The sequence below is a fragment of the Ochotona princeps genome, chromosome 16, assembly GCF_030435755.1.
Source record: "Ochotona princeps isolate mOchPri1 chromosome 16, mOchPri1.hap1, whole genome shotgun sequence".
NCBI lineage: Eukaryota > Metazoa > Chordata > Mammalia > Lagomorpha > Ochotonidae > Ochotona > Ochotona princeps.
In genome coordinates, this window is record NC_080847.1 from 45,816,416 (window position 1) to 45,837,348 (window position 20,933).

A 20,933-nucleotide genomic window follows, 5' to 3' on the forward strand; every position below is an offset into this window, starting at 1 on the left:
AGCTTATCTGCTAATTCTATTTTGTCTATGAGGATTTGGAACTGCCCCAGACTGTTCAGGCCCAGATGAGGTTGAGGGAGAAAACCAGCTTCCAGATCTTTTCAGAGCTCCGGGGCTTGGCTGTCCCTGGGCTGCGCTTGCCTTGGCTCTCAGTCCTCAGCTAGGACGGGCACCTTCAGGTGCCAACTTCATTGTGTTCTAAAGTGCAACTGTCTAGCAGCTTACTGGACTGGGCTTAGCAGAAGGCATTCCAAGGAAGGAATTTTTTCCTTACAAATCCTTCTTAACACAAATGCAATAAAAATCCTATATTAAAAAAAAGATTAAGGTCCCCCTCATGAAACACACACAGTGGATGAAGAACATTGCTGAGAAAAAAAAATCACTTCCAAGTCTAACTAGAAGACGGTCATGTGAGTGGATTCTCTGTCTGACAGCAACAAGCCTTCCTATCGCCCCATGTGTCTTACCTTTCTCCTTGAGCTTGCAGTGCCCGAGGAACTGCGAGTCTTGCTGATAGCCAGCGTCTGCACTGTGGAAGCTGAGGAATGGCCATGGTCTGTGTTTAGGACTGAAGGAAGCCAGAAGGTCCAGAGGTCAGCCAAGGTAATTATTAAGCCTTCTTCTCCCTTAGAAAGTAATTTACCTGACAGTGGAAGGGTAGCCTAATCTACCTTTCCAGATTATTTGTTTTATTTGCTTTTCAACCCTTTTCTCTTGAAACCTATTTTCCTCCCTTATCAGCTGGATCCTGCAAGGAAAACTCTCCAAAGGGTGGAAACTCTGCTTTGATTTTGGTTTGGAATCTGAGGAGATAAACTTTGGATTCATCTTTTATTATCATAATTGGACGCTACCACTTTGACTAAAGGTGCTGTGGTGAAAGTCTTTTCTGGGTTATGCTTATTCAAGTGTTCTCTGTGCTTCATGTACTTGGCTACCCCTTTCTCCATGTTAGGATAATTTTTAGTTATTTCACTGAATAGCAATCTTCTAATGAAGTCTCTCCACGCCCTTAGAAACTACCAAGACATTTAAGATTGCTTGATGATATCACATGATTATTGGACACTTTCATTTTCTCATTTCCTCCTCTAGTTTCTTCTCTGAGATTCACCCTCCCCCAGGATTATCTTCTAGTTCAGAGACTCTTTATTCTACCTCATCAAATCTGTCATTAAAGTTTTTTTTTACTGTATTTTTATTTGTATGTTTCTAATATTTCAGTTTGATTTCTCTTCAAAATTCCAATCATAGGAAAACTTTTCATTCATGTCATGAGTGAATTTTCTTAATGCTTCCATCTGCTTTTCATTTTTTTAGTAATACTATTTTTAAAATTCATTTCAGGCATTTCATTGATCTCTTCATCTTCACGTGCTAATACTGAAATGAGGTTATATTCCTTTGGAGGAACCATATGGTCTCCCTTGTCCGTATTTCTCATGTGCCTCTGTTTATTCTTAGCCATTTCTATCAGTTCATGTTTTACTTCCCTGATAATTTTGACCCTTGAAATATTTCTTGTGGCTTGGAGGAATGACTATTCTTTCGATGAATATCTGAGGGAGTGTAGTGGGTATAACTGGCATTCTATGATCTGTGCTCAAGTGTGGGATGAGAGTCTAGGGTGACACCCAGATCGGGCATGGTGGGTCTCCTCTTTTGTGAGCACAGGTGAGGCAATGATCATGGCTGTCTGGGAAGTCACTGCCTGACCTCCACTCTCTCAGGTGGCTGATGCCCAAGGTCATGCCAGGATGGCCACAACCCCAACCCACACTAGCTTATGAGCCACACAAACCATCTATGCAATTCTCTGTGTGCCCAGAGACCCAGCTGCATACCCCACGCTATTGCTCAGTGACTGAATTTCCAGTCTTTGTGTGGAAGATTCTCACAGTCACAGGGTGCGGAAGCTTCCCTCAGTTGCAAGAGTCAGCTCCAACTGTGGAGAACAGCGGTATTTCGCACCCCAGCTACTGCTGGATGCTCCCCGTAGGAGTCTGTACTGCCACCCCTGCCCCTCAGGACTCACTGAAGGGTGGGGCAGGGTGCATGTGCTTCCTGCCCTAACTCCAAGTCAGTGACGGTCATAGATTTATCCTTCCAACCCTAACAGAGCATGTCTGCACAGAATCAAGTGTTATGTAACGGCTGCCACAGCAGCAGGACCACAGCACCTTCAAAATGGCAACTTCTGTAACAGAATGGAGGAAGGAGCCTGTCCCTCCCCTATGACGAACCCCCAGGATCTTTCCCTCACTCTGTTGCCTGTCTGGACAGAGTCAGGGTTGTCTGCGAAATTCTACACTAAGCACTGACTCTGGCTACTCTGCCGCCTCCACTGTCCATGGTCCGTGTCAGTGACTCTCACATGAGGTGGTGAGCCACAGCTCACACTGGACACCGGCTGTCCTGCACAGCCAACTGAAGAGGAACTTCCAAGCTCTATCCTTTGTCACAGAGCTTCCACAATTTTCCTTCACTTCCTCACGCAAAAATTTGTCAGATTTCAGGAAACACAGCCCTTCCTTCTTTCTCTGTGGACAGGTAGGCAATGCTGCTGGGTGCTGTTGTGGTTTTGAATACAAATGATTTCTACAACATGGAAACATAACCAAGGGGAAAATGGTAGGAAAAGGGTGAGGAGAGGAGAAAGTGGAACAAACACGCTGATTGCTTCATATTTGGTAACTGTGCCACAGAGGTAAGAGGCGAAGAACATCCTTCAGAGCTGAAAGATCAAGCGTGAAGAGCTGAAGCGTATGTGAACAGGTGGACAGAGAGGAGAAAGAGTGAGAACAGGCTGTTATGAGCCAATTTACTGTTCCTTCCCTAGGGAAGCAGTGGATACTCTAGCCTGAGGGGGTCAGGGTCAAGTGTTTAGCAGTGGATGAGGTGCCACTCGGATACCTGTGTCCCACGTCAGAGTGCCTGGGTTCGAGTCCCAACTCCACTTCCAATTCCAGCTTCCTGCTGAAGTACTCCCTGGGAACAAGAGGTGATTTGCTCAGGTGGTTGGCTCCCTGCCTCTCCGATGGGAAACCCAGCCTGAATTCCATGCTCTTGAATTGGCCTGATCCAACCCTAGCTGTTTTAAATATTTGAAGAGTGGGCCCAGCGGCGTGGCCTAGCGGCTAAAGTCCTCGCCTTGAAAGCCCCGGGATCCCATATGGGCGCCAGTTCTAATCCCGGCAGCTCCACGTCCCATCCAGCTCCCTGCTTGTGGCCTGGGAAAGCAGTCGAGGAAGGCCCAATGCATTGGGACACTGCACCCGTGTGGGAGACCTAGAAGAGGTTCCTGGTTCCCGGCATCGGATCGGCACGCATCGGCACGCATCGGCCCGTTGCGGCTCACTTGGGGAGTGAATCATCGGACGGAAGATCTTCCTCTCTGTCTCTCCTCCTCTGCGTATATCTGGCTGTAATAAAATGAATAAATCTTTTAAAAAAAAAAGGAAAAAAATATTTGAGGAGTATACCAGCAGACAGAAGATTCTCTAACATAAATAAATAAAATTAAATAAAGAAATGTAAATAAAAACAATTTTAACAATAAAAATAGCAGGGATTGGTGTTGTGGCACAGTGGATTAAATTGCCACTTGCCAACACTGGTATCCCATAAGTGTGCTAGTTCAAGTCCTGGATCCTCTACCTTTAAACCAGCTCCCTGATAAAGACCCTGGGAAAGAAGCAACAGATAGCCCAAGGGTTTGGGCCCTCACCACTCACATGAGACCAGGTTGGAGTTCTAGGCTTCTGGCTCCTGCCTGACCCACATCTAACACTGCAACCAACTGGAGAGTGAACAAGCAGATAGAAGATCTGTCTCTCCCACATTCTAATTCTGCCTTTCAGGTAAATAAAGAAATCTGGTTTGTTCAACTCCCATTTTCTCCATTTCTGATCCAGCTTCCTGCTAACACACCTGGGAAAGTAGTGGAACATGGCCCAAGTCCTTGGGCCCTGCTCCAATGTGCTCCCCTGGACGCAGCACCTGACTCTTGGTCTCAGCCAGGTCCCTCACTGGCTATTATAGTCAAATAGGAATTGACACAGTGGATGGAAGATCTCCATCTGTCTCTGCTTTTCTCTCTGTAACACTGTCTTTCAAATAATTTTTTTTGAAAGAGAGAGAGAGATGAGCCGGTGTGGTGGTACCATATGTTAGGCTGTTGCGTGTTATACCGGTATCCCATGCCAGAATATTGGTTTGATTCTAGCTGCTGTGACTCCGATTCAGCGTCTTGCTAATACACCAGGGAAAGCAGCAGAAAATGACCCCAGTACTTGGGCCCTGCCACTAATGTGTGAGACCAGGATGGAAGTCCTGGCTTCTAGCTTCGGCCTGGGCCAGCCCTGCCCTTTCCCTAGCGGCTGCAGAGTAAACTGGCAGGTAGATCTCCTTCCTATATATATGTGCCTTTCAATACATAAACAGATCTTGGAAAGAAAGGCTGAGCTCCACTTATTTTTTTTCAAATGATGAAAAATAAAATGGGAATTTTTCAAATAGAAAATAATTTAATGAGGAAAATTACTCAACACATTCTGCAGTATGTAAATCCCATACAGTAAGATGAGAGGAGAACACATGGATCCAGCTTTCTCCACAGGCTTTGATTTCACTCGCGGCCTCACAGCAGAGTCCAGAGCTTTCTGGATGACTCTGACTTCCCAGGTACAAGAGTGTTGAAGAGTGCCAACATTCCTTCTTAAGCTACCTCGTAAGAAAGGGAATAACATTTCCCTTGGCAGTTTGTTTTGCTAGTGAGATTTATAACTTTGTAGCATGTAAGTATCTGGCATAAAAAACTATTATCTAGATTTTATTGCACCTTTTACCTTTTATTGAGGTCCTTTAATCACTATTTATAGCTTTCATGATCCAGACTTGCCCTGTCATGGTCAGGTGATCCAGAGTGTCTAAGTGTGTGTGCTCTGACAATGCAAGGAGCAGGTGGGGGGTGCAGCCACAGGCTCCATCCGCTGCTCACGGCGTCCCCCACTCTCCCCACCACAGGGCTATAAGAAGCAGACGGAACTGAAGCTGGAGGACATCAGCTACCGTCTGACAGAACAACGGAAGGTGCTGGCTGGCCAGACAGCACAGTACCAGCAGGAGATGAGGTACCTCCACCAGATGCTGCAGGGCAAGCAGGAGGTCCTGGACGAGGCCCTGCAGCAGAAAAGGTGGGCCAACCCCAACCCCGGAGGACCCAGGCCTGTAGAATTTGCTGGGTTTTCAATGCTTGCCAGAATTTTCTGGCCAGACCAAAGGGACCAGTTTTGTTTGATTACTTAGTTTTGCTTTTACCTTTTAGTTGTATTTGCATTTAATATTGGTCTTAATTTTCACTTGTTCCTTATCTTTCTCCTTTGAAAGCTCCTTCTGGCGAGCATTTCATTTAGCCTAGCAGTGCAGACACCAGTCAAGATGCTCCCATCCCACGGCAGAGTTCCTTCCTGACTCATTTCCTGCTCATGCACGCCCTGCGAGGCAGCAGGGATGGCTCACACACAATTGAGTTCCTGTCACCTACATGGCCACCACAGTGGCCAGAGCTAAGCCAATCCAAAGCCAGGAGCCTCCTCCAGGTTACCCACATGAGTGCAGGGACCCAAGGAATTGAGCCATCGTTTGCTGCTTTTCCAGACCACAAGCAAGGAGCTAACTTAGAAGTGAAACAGCTGAGAAACAAACCAACGCCTGTATGTGATGGTGCTGCAGGCCACATCTTAACCTGTTTAAGTTTGCTCCTGAATACTTATTTTGAAAAATCTATATTTAGGTGCTAGCGTATTTGGCATATTGGGCTAAACCTTTGCCTGTGGTCTGGCATTCCATGTGTGTGCAGGTGCAAATCCCAGCTGCTCTTCTTCTGATCCAGCTCCCTGAAAATGTGCCTGGGAACGCAGTGCAAGATGGCCCAAGGTGTCGGTCCCCTGCATCCATGTGGGAGACCCAGAGGAATCTCCTGGCTCCTGGGTTTAAACCAGCCTAGCTCTGGTCACTGTGGTCACTTTGAAAATGAACCAGGAGGTGAAAGATTTGTCTCTTTTTGTATGTGTATGCATATGTAACTGTGTAACTGCTTTTTACACCTTTTTAACAAAAAAAACCCCACTAAATAATTTTTTTAAAAAATCTTAACATAAACATAAAAAATCAGGAACACAAAGGCTGTCATATCCCAGAATGTCATTCTTGTACCTATAGATCACAGAAAGCACTTTCTTTTAATTCTCCCAAAAACTTCGATGAGTCACATTGAGTTTCTAAAATATGAAAAAAAATTAGTTTTCCTTTGGTAAGAACTGAAAACACCACATACACTTTCACCAAACGTCTATTCTGTGGAGCCTCTTTCAATTTTGTAACAAGACTACCAGGATAGGGCCTGGCGGCGTGGCCTAGCTGCTAAAGTCCTCGCCTTGAATGCCCCGGGGTCCCATATGGGCGACGGTTCTAATCCCGGCAGCTCCACTTCCCATCCAGCTCCCTGCTTGTGGCCTGGGAAAGCAGTCGAGGAAGGCCCAAAGCATTGGGACCCTGCACCCGTGTGGGAGACCCGGAGGAGTTTCCTGGCTCCTGGCATCGGATCGGCATGTACTGGCCCGTTGCGGCTCACTTGGGGAGTGAAACATCGGATGGAAGATCTTCCTCTCTGTCTCTCCTCCTCTGTATATCCAGCTTTCCAGTAATAATAAAATCTAAAAAAAAAAAAAAAAAAAAAAAAAACAAGACTACCAGGATAAACCTTGTTTGTTGCCTCATTCCATCTGCTTTGTTCTTTTCCTTTCCTCTCTCTCCTCTTGCCCTCAGCCTTTTTCTGTGCCTTTGGTCCATCCATATTGGATCTGCCAATGCTGGTCCAGAAGAGTCGCTCTTCCTCTCTTGGTTTCATGCCATCTTTTTTCATCTGTTCCCTCACATTCCTTGTTCTCTTGGTAATGTTTGGGTACCACCGCAGTTGCTACTTCTTTAATATCTTTCATTAGAACATCCTGTTTGGTTTGAGAATATGTTTAAGTCTGATGAGCTCCTTGGGAAAACTGTTTTCTCTTTTCCTTTCCCACTTACCCCATAAGCTCTTAGCCATATTTTACCCAACAGACTTCCAAACATGTAGTTCTTCGCCCATTTCTGAACTGGAATGTTTGGTTGCTACTGAGTTTCTTGAGCTCTTTGCAGAACCTAGATATTAATCCCCTATCAGGTGTATAGTTTGCAAATATCTGTTCTGATTATGTTGGCTGTGTCTTCACCTTAATAGTTTTCTTTGTGATGAAGGAGTTTCTTGGATGGATGTGATTCCATTTGCTTATTTTTGTCTTAATTGCCAGTGATTCTGATTCTTTCCAAGAAGTCTTTGCCTTCACTAGGGCTTAGAGTGATTCTGATATTTTCTTCTTGTAACATGATTATAGGTCCAGATTCTTGAGCCACTTAGAGTGGTTTAAGTGCAGGGTGTAAGGTAGGGGTTTTGTTTCATACCTCTGCATATATAGATCCAATTTTCCCAGCACCATTTGTTGAAGAGACTGTACTTTCCCCCGAAGTGATTTTGGTTTTCTTGTCAAAAATTAGATGGATTAGGTGCGTGGGTTCATTTCTAGGGTTTCTATTCTGTTCCACTGATCTTCTGATCTGTTTTTTATGTCAGAACCAGGCTGCTCTGATTAGTTACTCTATAGCATATGTTGAAGTTTGATATTGCGATGCCTCCAGATTTTTGTTGCTTAAGAGTGCTTTTGCTATTTGAAGTCTCTTGTATTTCTGCATGGGTTTCAGCAACATTTTTTCTAGATCTGAGGAGAATGCCATGGGTATTATTAGATCACACTGAATCTGTACATTGCTTTCAGTATTACAAGACTTTTTGATTATATTAGTTCTACCAAAATTTTCTCACATTTTGGGATCTTCTTCTATTTCTTTCATTAGCATTCTGTGATTTTCATCCCAGAGATCCATGACATCCTTGGGTAAATGTATCCTAAGGTATTTAAAAATTTTACAGGTATTGTGAATGGGACTGATGTCACAGGTTCTTTCTCAGCCATGGAGTTGTTTGTGTTCACAAGGCTGTTGATTTTTGTGTGTTGATTTTATACCCTGCAACTTTACCAAACTCTCGTCAGTTCCAGTAGTCTCTCAGTAGAGTATTTTGATTTCTCTAGAGGATAATTCCATCTGCAAATAAAAATAGCTTGACTTTTTTCTTTCCAATTTGTGTCCCTTTGATTTCTTTTTGTTGCCTAGTGGCTCTGGCTAGAACTTCCAAGACTATATTGAATAGCAATGGTGAGAGCATCTTACTGAAATCTTAGTGGATTCTTACTGCATCTTAGTGGAAATGCCTTAATGGAATGGTGAGAGGGCTTTTCTTTGTTGGGAGCTAACAGTGCAATATCTACTTGGTAATTGGTTTATTTAGATTTTTTATGTCTTCTTCACTCAATTTACGTATATTATCCATTTCTTCTAGATTTTCCAACTTTTTGGCATGTAGCTATTTGTAGTAATACCTGATGATTGTATGTTGGTAGCATTGTCATATTTCCCTTTTATTCTCTAATTTTGGTTTTCTTCCTTTTTTTGGTTAGCTAAACTAATGATGTATCAATTTTATTTACTTTTTTTAAAAAATGGGCTCTTCACTGATTTCCACTGTACTCTTTATTTGGCATATTCTTCATTTTTAATATTTCTCTTAACAAACTCAATCTCATGGGAGAATTCTTCATTCATGTCATGTATGGGTTTTCTTAATTCTTGCATTTGCTTCTCATTGTTTTTCAGTAATCTTATGATCATTTTTCAAAAATTCATTTCACGCATTTCATTGATCTCTTCATCTTCACTTGCTAATATTGAAATGAGGTTATATTCCTTTGGAGGAACCATATAGTCTCCCTTGTCCGTATTTCTCATTTACCTCTGTTTATTTTTAGCCATTTCTATCAGTTCATGTTTTACTTCCCTGATATTTTTGACCCTTGAAATATGCTCTGTGGCTTAGAGGAATGACGGTTCCTTCAGTGCATATCTGGAGGAGTGTAGTGGGTGTAGGTGGCAATCTATGGTCTGTGTTCAAGGATGGGGTGAGAGTCCAAGGACTGGTGAGTCCAGGGTGACACCCAGATCGGGCATGGTGGGTCTCCTCTTTTGTCAGCACGGGTGAGGCAATGGTCATGACTGTGAAGTCACCGCCTGACCTCCACTCTCTCAGGTGGCTGGTGCCCAAGGTCATTCCAGGATGGCCACAACCCCAACCCACACTAGCTTATGAGCCACACAAACCATCTGTGCAGTTCTCTGTGTGCCCACAGACCCAGCTACACACACCAAACACTATCATGCATTGTGGGGTTAGCATGTTCACACCGTGAGCATCTTTGCAACCAGAAAAAAAAAAAAGTTTCGAATGAAGCTTGGAAGCTTTAGCAGAAACTTATGCTATAATGGAATTGAATGAGGCTTCCTAGGACACCAACCAGAAAAGAGAATTGACTGCAAGGAGGCAAAACTCCAGACCTAGGGACACAATGTGCTCAAGGTCTGGAAAAACCAACAGAGTATTTGGTTTCTGAATCCATTCCATAGTGTTGACCATAAAAAGAAAAATAGCACATAACTGGTAGTATACTTGCTCTAGTAGTGTGTGAAACAGCTTTAGGAAATGCTCACATGGGCCAAATGAGAGGAAATAGAGATCTCTGACTTCTCAAGAAAGGATCCTCATGCCCAGCTCTGGCAAATCCAGTACCTGACCCAAGATCTGCAGCTCCTCTGCGTTCATAGATGGCTCAAGCCCCCTGGGAAGCCTGCTGCAGCCCCTCCCAAGGTCCCTGGGTATGCCGCTATGGGTTCCTCTTTACAGATCTGGAATCTAAGACCCTGCAGTTAATGGGTGGAGTTGTGAGGCCTTCTGACTCCACCAAAAGTGGTGTCAGAATTCAGCCCCTGAGGGACAACCTTGACTGAGGGAGCATTCTGTACTGCAAGTATAAAATGTTAGGAAATACTTCAGGGGCCACCCTAGGCAGGCATTGCAGCTGATCCCTTGGCAGCCTATGCCAAGGGAAGAACATTTGGTCATGATGACAGGCAGTTGAGCAGGCCTGGCCCTCCCAAGAGATAAGGAAAACTTCTCAGAATCCCAGCCCTGTCTGGTGATCTTTGTTCCCATCTTGATTCCTGGGAATTCTGAATGAGGATTAACAGTAACAATGCCCTATAGGCTTCTGCACTTGTGGCTGAGCCTCTGCTGTTCTTCCTCAGCCTCATCTTCCTCTCAGGGACAGGCCTTAGCTGCCAGCAGAGTTTAGGGCCCTGATACAGACAGACAGACACAGACACACACACACACACACATACACACACACACACACACACACACACACACACACAGAGTTTCCTCCCCCAGGACAGCCAGGAATAACATAGTCCCAGGTTGGGATCAGACTTATGTGCCTCGTGTTTCTTGCCCCTCCAGGCCTTAATTTCCCTGTCTGGCAAATGAGGGGTATGGAAGTGATGCTCTCTATGTTCCTTTATGTCTGGCACTGGCTGAACAGGGCTCTCACCCACATCAACCACCCAATGCCAGACTCGTGAACACCAGATTCTTCTTGAATAACATATTGTCATGTTCACACCACAGACACTATGCTGGGATAGGTTTTTAAAAATTCACAAAAAGACTACACGACCTCTCTCTACTCTGCTTACAAAAATGCACAGTTTCTCATTAACACTAAAACAGACTCAAAATCCTTACCTTTTACATCTAGTTACAACTGACACATGAACTTCTGCTTCAGTTGTGTCCTCCAGGCATGTCTGGAGTTCTTGGCATTGAGCTTGTAAGGCCTCCACCTGCTCCTTCCTGGTCCTGAGCTCCTCTTCCTGGGCCTGTGTTGTAGTTTCCAGCAGCATCATTTTTTTAAGTTTAGTAACTGAAAAACAAAAAGGATACAGACTTACTCAGAGGGCCTGAAAGCTTTATATCCATGCAAGCAGGTTTACCAAGTGTTCTTTAAAACTCCTTTGGAGAATTACATATTAACATTAATGTCCAAGTTCATAGAAATAACTGTCCTTATATTAGGTAGTAACTAATACATTTAGCACTCTGAATCAATGGGTTCTACTCCCATGGCTTCAATCAACCAGGCTTCTCTGCTACAGTGAGAAACAGACATAGATAGATAGATGGATACAGATTTTTATTCAGTATAAAATTATTAAATATTAGATTTATCAGCCATTTAATATTAAATATTTAAAATTATATACATGTGCATTTATATATAAATTTGTACATTACATATACAGATATCAACTACATATTTTATATTTAAATATAAATAGATGTTTTTATATAGATATTTATATATAGATACATAGATATATAGATATATCTGGGGGAAAAAAATTGTGTCTCCTGCCAAACCAGATTGGACTTTGGCTACTGGAAATCTGTGGGGGTTTCCCAGAATGCCTACAAAGTTAGTTAACTCAGCCTCAGTTGCTTTTCTGTATTTCTGTGGGGTAACAGGAGCTGTGTGTGTTTCCACAGTAAGATTCCTGACCATCTCTCAGACAAACTAGCAGGTGAATGAACAGATCAATCATTTTAGCTGAATTTCCCATCAAATAAACTTTGTTTTAAAATTCAGTCCATTGGGCGATGTGGGTCCTGCAAGCCCGAGGTTGCTCCTTTAAAAACAAAACAACGACAAAAAAAAATGAAATTCGGTCCATCTTAAACCTGTTGTGTCTGTTGTCTGGGATGGAGTAATGAAGAAAACAGAGGAAAAGCTCTCCTCTAGGGCGCTTGTATTCAGTGAAGAGATGACTCTAAAGGCAATGTACAAAACAGAGCAAGCAAAATGCAGGGCTGTGGGGCTCCAGAGCAGGCAGAATGGAGCAAAGACAAAAGGGAGGAATGGGCCCTCCTGGGAGAAGGTCCACCTGCAGGTGAGTTTCAGGAACAGAGAGATCTTCTGAATGGGCAGCAAGGGAGAAGTAGAGATCATAAGAGACTGGGGTCTCTCCTAGTGCATTACGGCTACATTCAGGGTGGGGCACTGGCTCTTAGGAGATGGAGGAGTCTCTAAAGAGATTTGAACAGGGCAGTGATTTGATGAAGGCTGCTGTGTAGTGAATAAGAGATGTGCTGAGAATATGGGCAGGATGGCATGGCATGCATGAGGCTGGTTTTGTGGAGGTGAGCAGCTGCAAGTGTCTGAGTGGATTTTGCAGCTGAGAGAGCAGTTACCTAGGGCCTTGCAGCAGACACCAGGTACTGAAAGCCAGGGATCAGCCAGGAGCCCTACAGAAAAAAAGGTGCAGCCAGCAGGGTGGATGGAAGCCTTGGAGGCAGTCCTGGGAGCCAGAGAGTGGGCAAGAAACTTGCAATGTATGCCACCCACAAGCCACAGCAAGTGAGCATAAAAAAGCTGACCACTGGTTTTATGATGTGATCACCAGTGGCCCTGGCAGAGTCCTAAACAGCAGCTTAAAAAGAGGACTTCTGGAGGATGGAACAAAGAGGCAAACCTTTTATATTCTGTTTTGTTCCTTAACAGAGCTGGGTATCCATTAGATTAGAGTACAAGTTAGTTTATGTACATTTTCAGGAAATGGAAAAAATCCATCCACTGTAACTTACAAGATATTTATGAAAATGTCGGGCCTGGCATGGTAGCCTGGCAGCTGGGGTCCTCGCCTTGCATGTGCCGGGATCCCATGTGGATGCTGGTTCTAATCCCGGCAGACCTGCTTCCCATCTAGCTCCCTGCTTATGGCCTGGGAAGGCAGTGGAGGATGGCCCAAGGCCTTAGGACCCTGTGCGCATGTGGGAGACCTGTGGGAGACACTGGGCTCCTGGCTTCGAATCAGCGCAGCTCCAGTCATTGTGGCCACTTGGGGAGTGAATCAGTGGACAGAAGTCTTCCTCTGTCTCTCCTCCTCACTGTATGTCTGATTTTCCAATAAAAAAATAAAATAAATCTTAAAAAAAGGAAAATGTCATTACAGTTTAAAGGCCTGAAGCAAAGTGTGCATGATCACCTATGGGGAGCACAGGCTGCCCCTTCCACACAATAGCCCAGGTACAAAGGGGTTGAGCACAAAGGTATCTGATAGAAGGGCCTCCACCTCAGGCAGTGCTTAGGGGAAGCAGCTGGGGAGGATATTTGGAATTCTGAGAAACCAGCCCTTCTTGAAAAGATGAGGAAAGGGGTGTAAGTAAATGCCCGAGTTTGGAGGAATAAAGGCTTGCAAGACCAGGCTGGCAGCCCAAGTGTCCAAGATCTCAATGGTCAGGTTGTGGTACTTCTACATGGGTACGTGGCCCATGGACACTGAAAGCCCAACAAAGAGCATATTGGAAAAAATGAAGGACAGTATGTGTGACATGGGTGGAGATGGGTGGCAACCACAGGTACCAGAGGGAGGAGGAGGCCCCATCCTTACAGCAGGCCGGGAAGAGGACAGTCTGGGCACAGACAGGTGTAAAAGCCACAGGACTTGATAGTGATTGGCAGGTGGAGGTCAGTGAGTCTGTAATTCTGACCCTTATGACTGAGGACACAGAGCAGCTCAGTCGAGAAGACCCCAAGTTTCATTTGGGTGCATTCATCTCAAAGATTATTGCAAGAATAAGCTGGGAGCTCAGAAAGCAGTAAGAGAAAGTTGGCTGGTTTTTGAGGACTGTGTAAACTTGAATGTGAGGAGAAAGGAGCAGACCTGACTAATGAGGAGCCATTGTGTGTAGGGGTGCTTTTCTGTCATAATACCATCCTCTGTGTATCTATAGAGGTTGCTAATTTCCGTATGAATGATTCTGGAAGAATACATAAAAAATAAATTACATTGTCACTTACCTGGAGTGGAACAGGGCTGCTGGGGAGTGTATACACCTTATTCTTTTTAAAATCTTGTTTTAAAATGTGGGCCTCTGATTAGGGTGGTGAGGTTGAGGCAGGGAGGAAGGTGGGTGGGACATAGCTTTCGGGTTTTTCTCCTGTGTCCACAGGGGAGGACAGAAAGGGAATGCTCCTTGCTGTCAAACTACATCAACACCCAGGGATGAGGGACAGTCATTTAATGATGCTTTAGAAACCCCAATATGAGGAGGAGTGTTCCGAGGGTGTTACTTGAGTGGTTTTGACAATTCTAAGTTGTTCATTGCATCGCTCCAGGGCTAATAAAATTTTTCCAAGATCTACTAGTTGACAAAGTCCACCTTAATACATCCACAGACCCAGGCATTTGCTGCAAAGCTTGGCCAGGAGAGTTGTTAAACCTGTCCTGTCTTTTGATTGATGAGTTTAAGCCATTCATGTTCAGAGTTAATATTGGTAGGTTGTGATTTTGTCCTGTAATTCTTGGTTAGGATGTTTCTTTAACTTTGGCTTCTTTTGTGGGTTTTATTGGGAAGATCTTCCCCTTATCATCATTGAGTGTGGCTAACTTCCTTTCTGTCTGTCTCCAGCACATTTTTGAGTAACGTGCAAGCTTGGTGTTGGCAAAGTCTACTAGCTTCTTTTTTCTATTGAAATATTTTATTTTGTTTTCAAACATAAATGAGAGAATTGCTGGATATGTTATTCTGGGCTGATAGCTTTCCTGTTTTAGGATCTGGAAAGTGTCATTCCATTCTCTGCTTGCTTGAAGGGCCTCTTCTGAGAAGTCAACAGTGAGACTGATTGGTTTTCCCCTATGTTTTTTTCATCCTTTTTATGTGCTTGTTTCAGTATTTCTTTATGTTAAGCTGAGGGAAGCGTACCATAATAATAATGTGTCTGAATGAGGATCTTTTTGGATTGAATCTGTTTGGGGTTCTCTGCTTTTCCTGTATTTGGCTTCCTCTTATGTTCCAGTGTTTGGGAAGTTCTCTTTTATAGTTTCATTGAATACTTCCTGCAGTCCTGCCTCTTTTTCCACACTTTCAGGAATTCCTATTATTCTGAGTTTCAATTTTTTAATGGATCATTCAGTTCTTGGATAGTTTTCTTGGCTTTATTCAGATTCTCTTCCATATGTCTGAGTAACTGCATGTCCTCAAATAGATTATCTTCCAGTTCTGACACTCTTTTTTTTTTCTTTTTTTTTTTTTATTGTTAATTATTTTGCATTATGTGACAGTTTCAATGGCTCTGGGAATCCCCCCCTCCCTCCCCCTCCCCTCCCCCCGGTGGATTCCTCCACCTTGATGCAGTATTACAGTTCAAATTCAATCAAGATTCTTTCATTGCAAACATATACCAAGCATAGAGTCCAGCTACTTATTGTCCAGATGGGTTGAACAGTTTCTTGGGGAGACCTTTTCTGGGACACTCTTTCTTTTACCTCATTCATTCTATTGGTGAAGCTTTCTGTCACCTTTTATTTTGCTCTATTATATTCTTCAGTTCAAGTATTTCAATTTGGTTCTTTTTTTCATAGTTTATTTCTCTGTTGCGATATATTCCTTAAATTCCTTGAATTCTTGCCCTTTTTTCTATTTGTGAAGAGTTTTATAATAATTTTATTTTATTCTTTGGGTGATCCTCAATGTCTTCATCCTGTAACTCTAAGATTGAGATGGTCTTTTGCTGATTTTAGAGGGAAATGTTGATTTTCTCATTTATGTTGCTTGTTGTTTTTCTATTCCTCATCCCCATGCGCTTTCAGATCTGTGGGCTTTCTCTTCAAGTTGATTTTGTGCTTATGTTGTGTTTGTGGCTTCCAAATTTGTGAGCAGGGAGGCTTTGGCTTAGACTCTTCACAGAGTGCCACCCTGGCTGCTTGCCTCAGCCACTTGGGCAGTGCTCCTCTCTGTCTTGCCTTGCCTGCAGTCTGTGGAACTGTGAAGTGGACCCGCAGCTTTACTGTTAGCGCCTCTGCTGAGGCTGCTAAAAATATTAGCTCTGCTACCAGTTTCCCGGTTACTGGGGCTTCTCAAGAGCGCCACCAGGTGGCTCGTGCTGCAGGTGTGCACACCCTTGTGGACCTTCACCCTCTGGTCACTCCCACTGTTAGCAACTGAGCCTGATTTTGTCTAATGGCTCTCTCTGTACACTTGGCTACATCTTTTTACCCTGTTCGGCCATTTTGTCTCCTTCCCTCCATGCCTTTTTTACTCTGTTGGGAGTAGTTTGTGTGTATGTAGTTATTCTCAAGGGTCAACAAACTTGGAAGGAAAATTATTCTATTGAGGGAAAGCCTTTCTAACATGTCTGTCATCCAATGCATGTGTGTCACCCTGCTCTGGTTGCACGTGAATGAGCAGTAAGGAATCTAAGGCCTGACTTAAAGAGGGCAAAGCAATCCATGGCTGGTGAGTGCCTGCTATCATCTTATTGCTAGAGAGTCCCTGACGCCCAAGAGCCATGATGCCCAACTGTCCCCTGAAGTCCCTGTATTAACCTGTGTTCCCTCCTCCCAGGACACCTCCTTCAACAGAGAGGATGCCGCTGGATTCTTGAGCATACATCAAGGGGACCATGGTGTATGAGGTGCCAACTCTGAGACAAACTCAGGAAATTAAAAGCCTGGTTGGTACATGTTAATTCAGATTGTTGACTTCAAATCATTAATCTTTCAAGGCCTGTTACAATGGCTCAGTGGTTAAATCCTTATCTTGCAAGTGCCAGAATCCTATAAGGGTGCCAGTTTTTTGTCCTGGCTGCTCCACCAACCATCCAGCTCCCTGCTTGTGGCCTGGGAAAGCAGTAGAAGATGGCCCAAGGTCTTCGGACTGTACACTCGCAGGAGACCTGGAAGAAGCTCCTGGTTCCTGGCTTCAGACCAGTTCAGCTCCAGCCATTGTGGCCACTTGGGGAGTGAACTAGCAGATGGAAGATATTTCTTTGTTTCTCTCTGTAAATATGCCTTTCCAATAGAAATAAATGAATCCTTTTTTTTTTATTCCTGTTTGAAAACATTGAGATCTTCCACTTTTAGGTGAAATCCACACAGTGACAGAGACTATACCCTGTTTCAAGTGTTTTTTATTTGTGTGTGTGTTGTTGCTGTTGTTGTTATTCTTCAACTGCTTCCCTTGTGTTACTTGAAGTACAACATGGATCCAGTGAAGGAGACACTGTTGAGTGAACAGCTCAGCAGGTTTATATATACTTACATATATACTTACATATACCTCTATGACCACATCCATCAGCTCATAAACAGTTCCAGAAGCCCAGCAGTCTCCCATTCAGAACTGCACTCATGATCACTATTCTGATCTCTGATATTAGCTTTGTTAAGCTGGAGGCATGCAGTCAGTCCACACTGAGGTTTCTTTCAATAAACATTATGCCTATGAAATTCATCTCTATTACTACAGGGAGTGGAGGGGTTTTCTTGCCAGGCTGTATTCTGTAGTATGACTATAGCATAGTATCTTGGTTCTGCTGCAGGAGACGTGGTTTTCCATGTGAGGATACTCTGCTGAAAGTTCTGAACATTTTTGTTATGGTTTCTGGAAGAAGCAACACATGTTGTAGATACAGACTCTGAGCTACATTATCTTACACTTTGGGGTTCACAACAGTGTAAGATTCTTAGTCAATTTAAACCAGGAAGACAAGAGCTAGGATCTAGCAGAGTGGATTGGGCTACCACCTGTCACATCAGCTTCACATAGGAGTGTTAGTTCAAAGCCTGCCTACCTAATTTCCAATCTAGTTCCATTTTAATGATCCTGTGAGAGCAACAGATGATGTCCCAGGTGCTTGGACCCCTACCATCCATGTGGGATGGAGATGTGGGCTCCTGGCTTCAGCCTGGCCTAGCCCTGGCTGGTAGGGTCATTTGGGAAAAGAACCAGCAGATGGAAGAGATCTACTTTCACTATCAATCTGTCTTTAAAATAAATAATAATAATAAAATACGTTGCTGTTGAGAAGGATGTCAAGGTGGAAGCAGGCTCAAGAAGCAGAGGACAGTGCTGGTCTACCACACCCAGCTCACACGGTCACAGCCATTGCCTCTCAGCTCACCCTGCCACTCAGCTTGGACTGACAAACCATGACATCTGGGTGTCAGAACTGTGCTGTCTTTAGTTGGCCCACTGGCTTTCTTCCACCCATGTCATTGACAGGCTGCTGTCCGCCCCTGTGCTGAGACCTTAGACTCACACAAAGAAGCAGCTCAACAGGCTTTAGAGCATGGCCTAGATGGGACTCGCCATATGCTGCCTGCAGCTACTAGAATGCTCAGTGTTCCTAAGACACTGCCACCTTCTGTGGCCTCAGCAGTGCCTGCTGGTGGACCTGGGCCTTCTGGAGAGGCAACTGCTGGTTCTAAGTGACCTGCAGCTCTGGATGCTCCTGGGAGAAAGGCCTCAGGTTCCTCTGTAGTGGGAACTGAGAAGGATCTGGGACTTGAGAAACCCTGGTGTGAAGACCCAGACACATGCACACACACACACCCTCCACCCCATCACACTTAGTTGAGGTCTGGGAAGAGCATGCATGGTCATTACCACATACACCTGGAACCCAGGGGCTGCCCCTTGAGCTTTGGGTTGCTGTGTTCACTAAGTTCAAAGGGAAGTTGATGAGAAAAGTTCCTCCGGAGCAGTTCTAGTGGGGAAAGCATGGCTTAATGGTGACTGCCACAGAGCGCTGCATTCTCCTTCCATCACCAAGCTCAGAGGCCAGAGAGCATGTATGTGCCGGATGCAGGACATCCCTTGTATGAGAGGTCAGCTGTAAGGTGCTGTCCATGAGCAGGTGTAGCATATTCTGGCTTTCAGTTTTCTCATCTGTCAAATGGGGCAGGGAGCCCACAGAGTCCAGTATGGAGTGTGTGGTGTCCATGGGGGCTCTGTGACAGGCAGGCAGTGCCCTCCAGCTGCAGGATGTGTCCAGCTGGATGACTGTGACACTGGGGCCCTCCTGGAACTGCAGTTCTCACAGGTGGACACACAGGAAGCAGACTGGCCAGGAAGAAGGGCGTGCTTTTCCTTATTCTTGGCTAACTGGACAGGCACTCCAGGAAGTGGCAGGTTCTAGTTTCTTTGCTGGCAGAGGTTCTGGCTTTGTGGAGTGCTTCCTGTCCGTTGGAGCGGGCATGGCACAGAGGCCTCCGTTGCTGCAGTGTCCTGTGCTCACCGTGGATAAGGGCCACCTGCTCATCCTGGAGCCTGTGTTGAATCTCTTATAAAACAGTAAATAACCAGAGCAGCGAGGGAGCTGCCAAGTGCTCGGGGGTCTGCTCTCCGAAGAAAACACAAGGCCAGTTCCCTGTGCAGTTCAGACAGCTGAGCGAACATCCTGGGACAGGAGGTATGCTACAGACTTCAACCTCAGCTTCTTTTTCAGACATTCTGCTTTCTCAGTGTCTGTAGCACATTAGTCACTTTTCTGTGCTGCTGTTTCCTGTGCTCTGATTTCTCGTGTTGGGTCAACTGCCGAGGTGAAAGCACCTTTGTCTCTGACGCAGAAGTTGTGGCACAATCGTCTGTGGTTGGGAGGCCTGTTGTGCCCGTGTTCAACAGGAATGTGTTGCACAGTGCTTTCCCCAGGCACCCAATGCAACATGAAGTTCTACTTCCCGCCCTTTCCGGGTGACCCAGAAGTGCAGTGAGGGCTGCTGGGGATGTGATGATGCAGACATGATGGAGGTGAGCCTGGGAGCACACAGTCCCTGCCTGGGCAGCACTTCCTCAGGTGCCTCATCCCTCAGCTTGGAAGTTTCCTGCCATGCCCTTTGCTGGCTAAAGGCAGAGGTGGCGGCATTTTGGGATGGGAAGAAAACCATTTGTCCTTGACTTCCTGAAACATTTTCCTCAATGACAGCAAAACCACCACTGAGTCCTATCAAGAGCAGTGCTTGCTGCCTATGGGGTCTCAGGAACATCTTTATTCAAGGAATGTGCAGTGGCCCAGGCAGGGCCTGGCACTGGTGTCTGATCTGCCAGTTTGTGTTCCTGTTTGTCCCCTACACAATGGCTCCACCTGCTAGTCAGCACACATGTTGAAATCCCACTAAGACCAGTAAGTACCATTCAATTTTTAAAAATTACATAAAAATGCAAATACATTTCTTCTTAAGGAAAACAACCAGGTTAGCTGGGTTGTGCAGGGAAGCCTGAGAATCATCACCTTTGGCCCTCCAGGGCCAAGCCACTGCACTTGTAGCACATGTGAGAGCCAGGACTGCACAGAGCAGGTAGGGGTCCTTTAGTGCTGTTCTCTGAAGCCTCCCTGGTTATGCTACTTAACCCGTCAACATGTACACAAGCCAGGGCTGTGCTTGTGCTTGGGCCTCCTGGAGTCTGGCCACTGCACTCACCACAGCAATGAGAGCTGCAGCTGGACAAAGGCTGGGCAGGGACATCTAGAGAGCTGGCACTTGAGGCCTCCCTGGGCTAGGCTACTGTACTTGCTGGCACATGCTAGAGCCAGGGTTGGGGGCATGCTGAAACAAAGGTCTAAAAAGCAAATGTGCAAAGATTTCCTGGTTCAGCCACATCTCCTGCCATGAGGGTGGCCCAGTAATGGCTTTTGGCATTGGCAAGCAGCCCAGGTACTCATCTTACGTTTGCATTAGACATCAGGATCTCTGATCTCAGGGACCAGAGACCATGGGGGTGTGGTCTGGCCTTGGTACACACGTTCTGCTGCTGACTCTTGTGCAACAAAACCAACAACTTCTCAGAGTAAAGATGAAGATGGGGAGAACACAACCATTGGCAATGAATGGAAACGTTTTAACCTATGGAGGGTGATCCATTATGTGAGAAAGTCCTGTCATTCTTTCATCTGCTAACTAAAAAATGGAAGCTTCCTCTCTGCCAACTAAAGAAATGAAGAACCCACAGATACTGACTCTAGGCATTCTCTAGGCACAATAAACCCCAGCCTCTTAGCTTTCCCCAAACAACCAAGATAGAGAGACTGCTAAGAAAATCCTGTAAC

At 45.0% G+C, this 20,933-nt stretch overlaps 1 pseudogene; it reads right to left on the reverse strand.

Annotated features, from left to right (window-relative positions):
- Positions 1-6,207: 6,207 nt before the first annotated feature.
- LOC131482250 (protein LLP homolog) lies at positions 6,208-7,108 on the reverse strand (annotated as a pseudogene).
- Between the last annotated feature and the right edge of the window lie 13,825 nt (positions 7,109-20,933).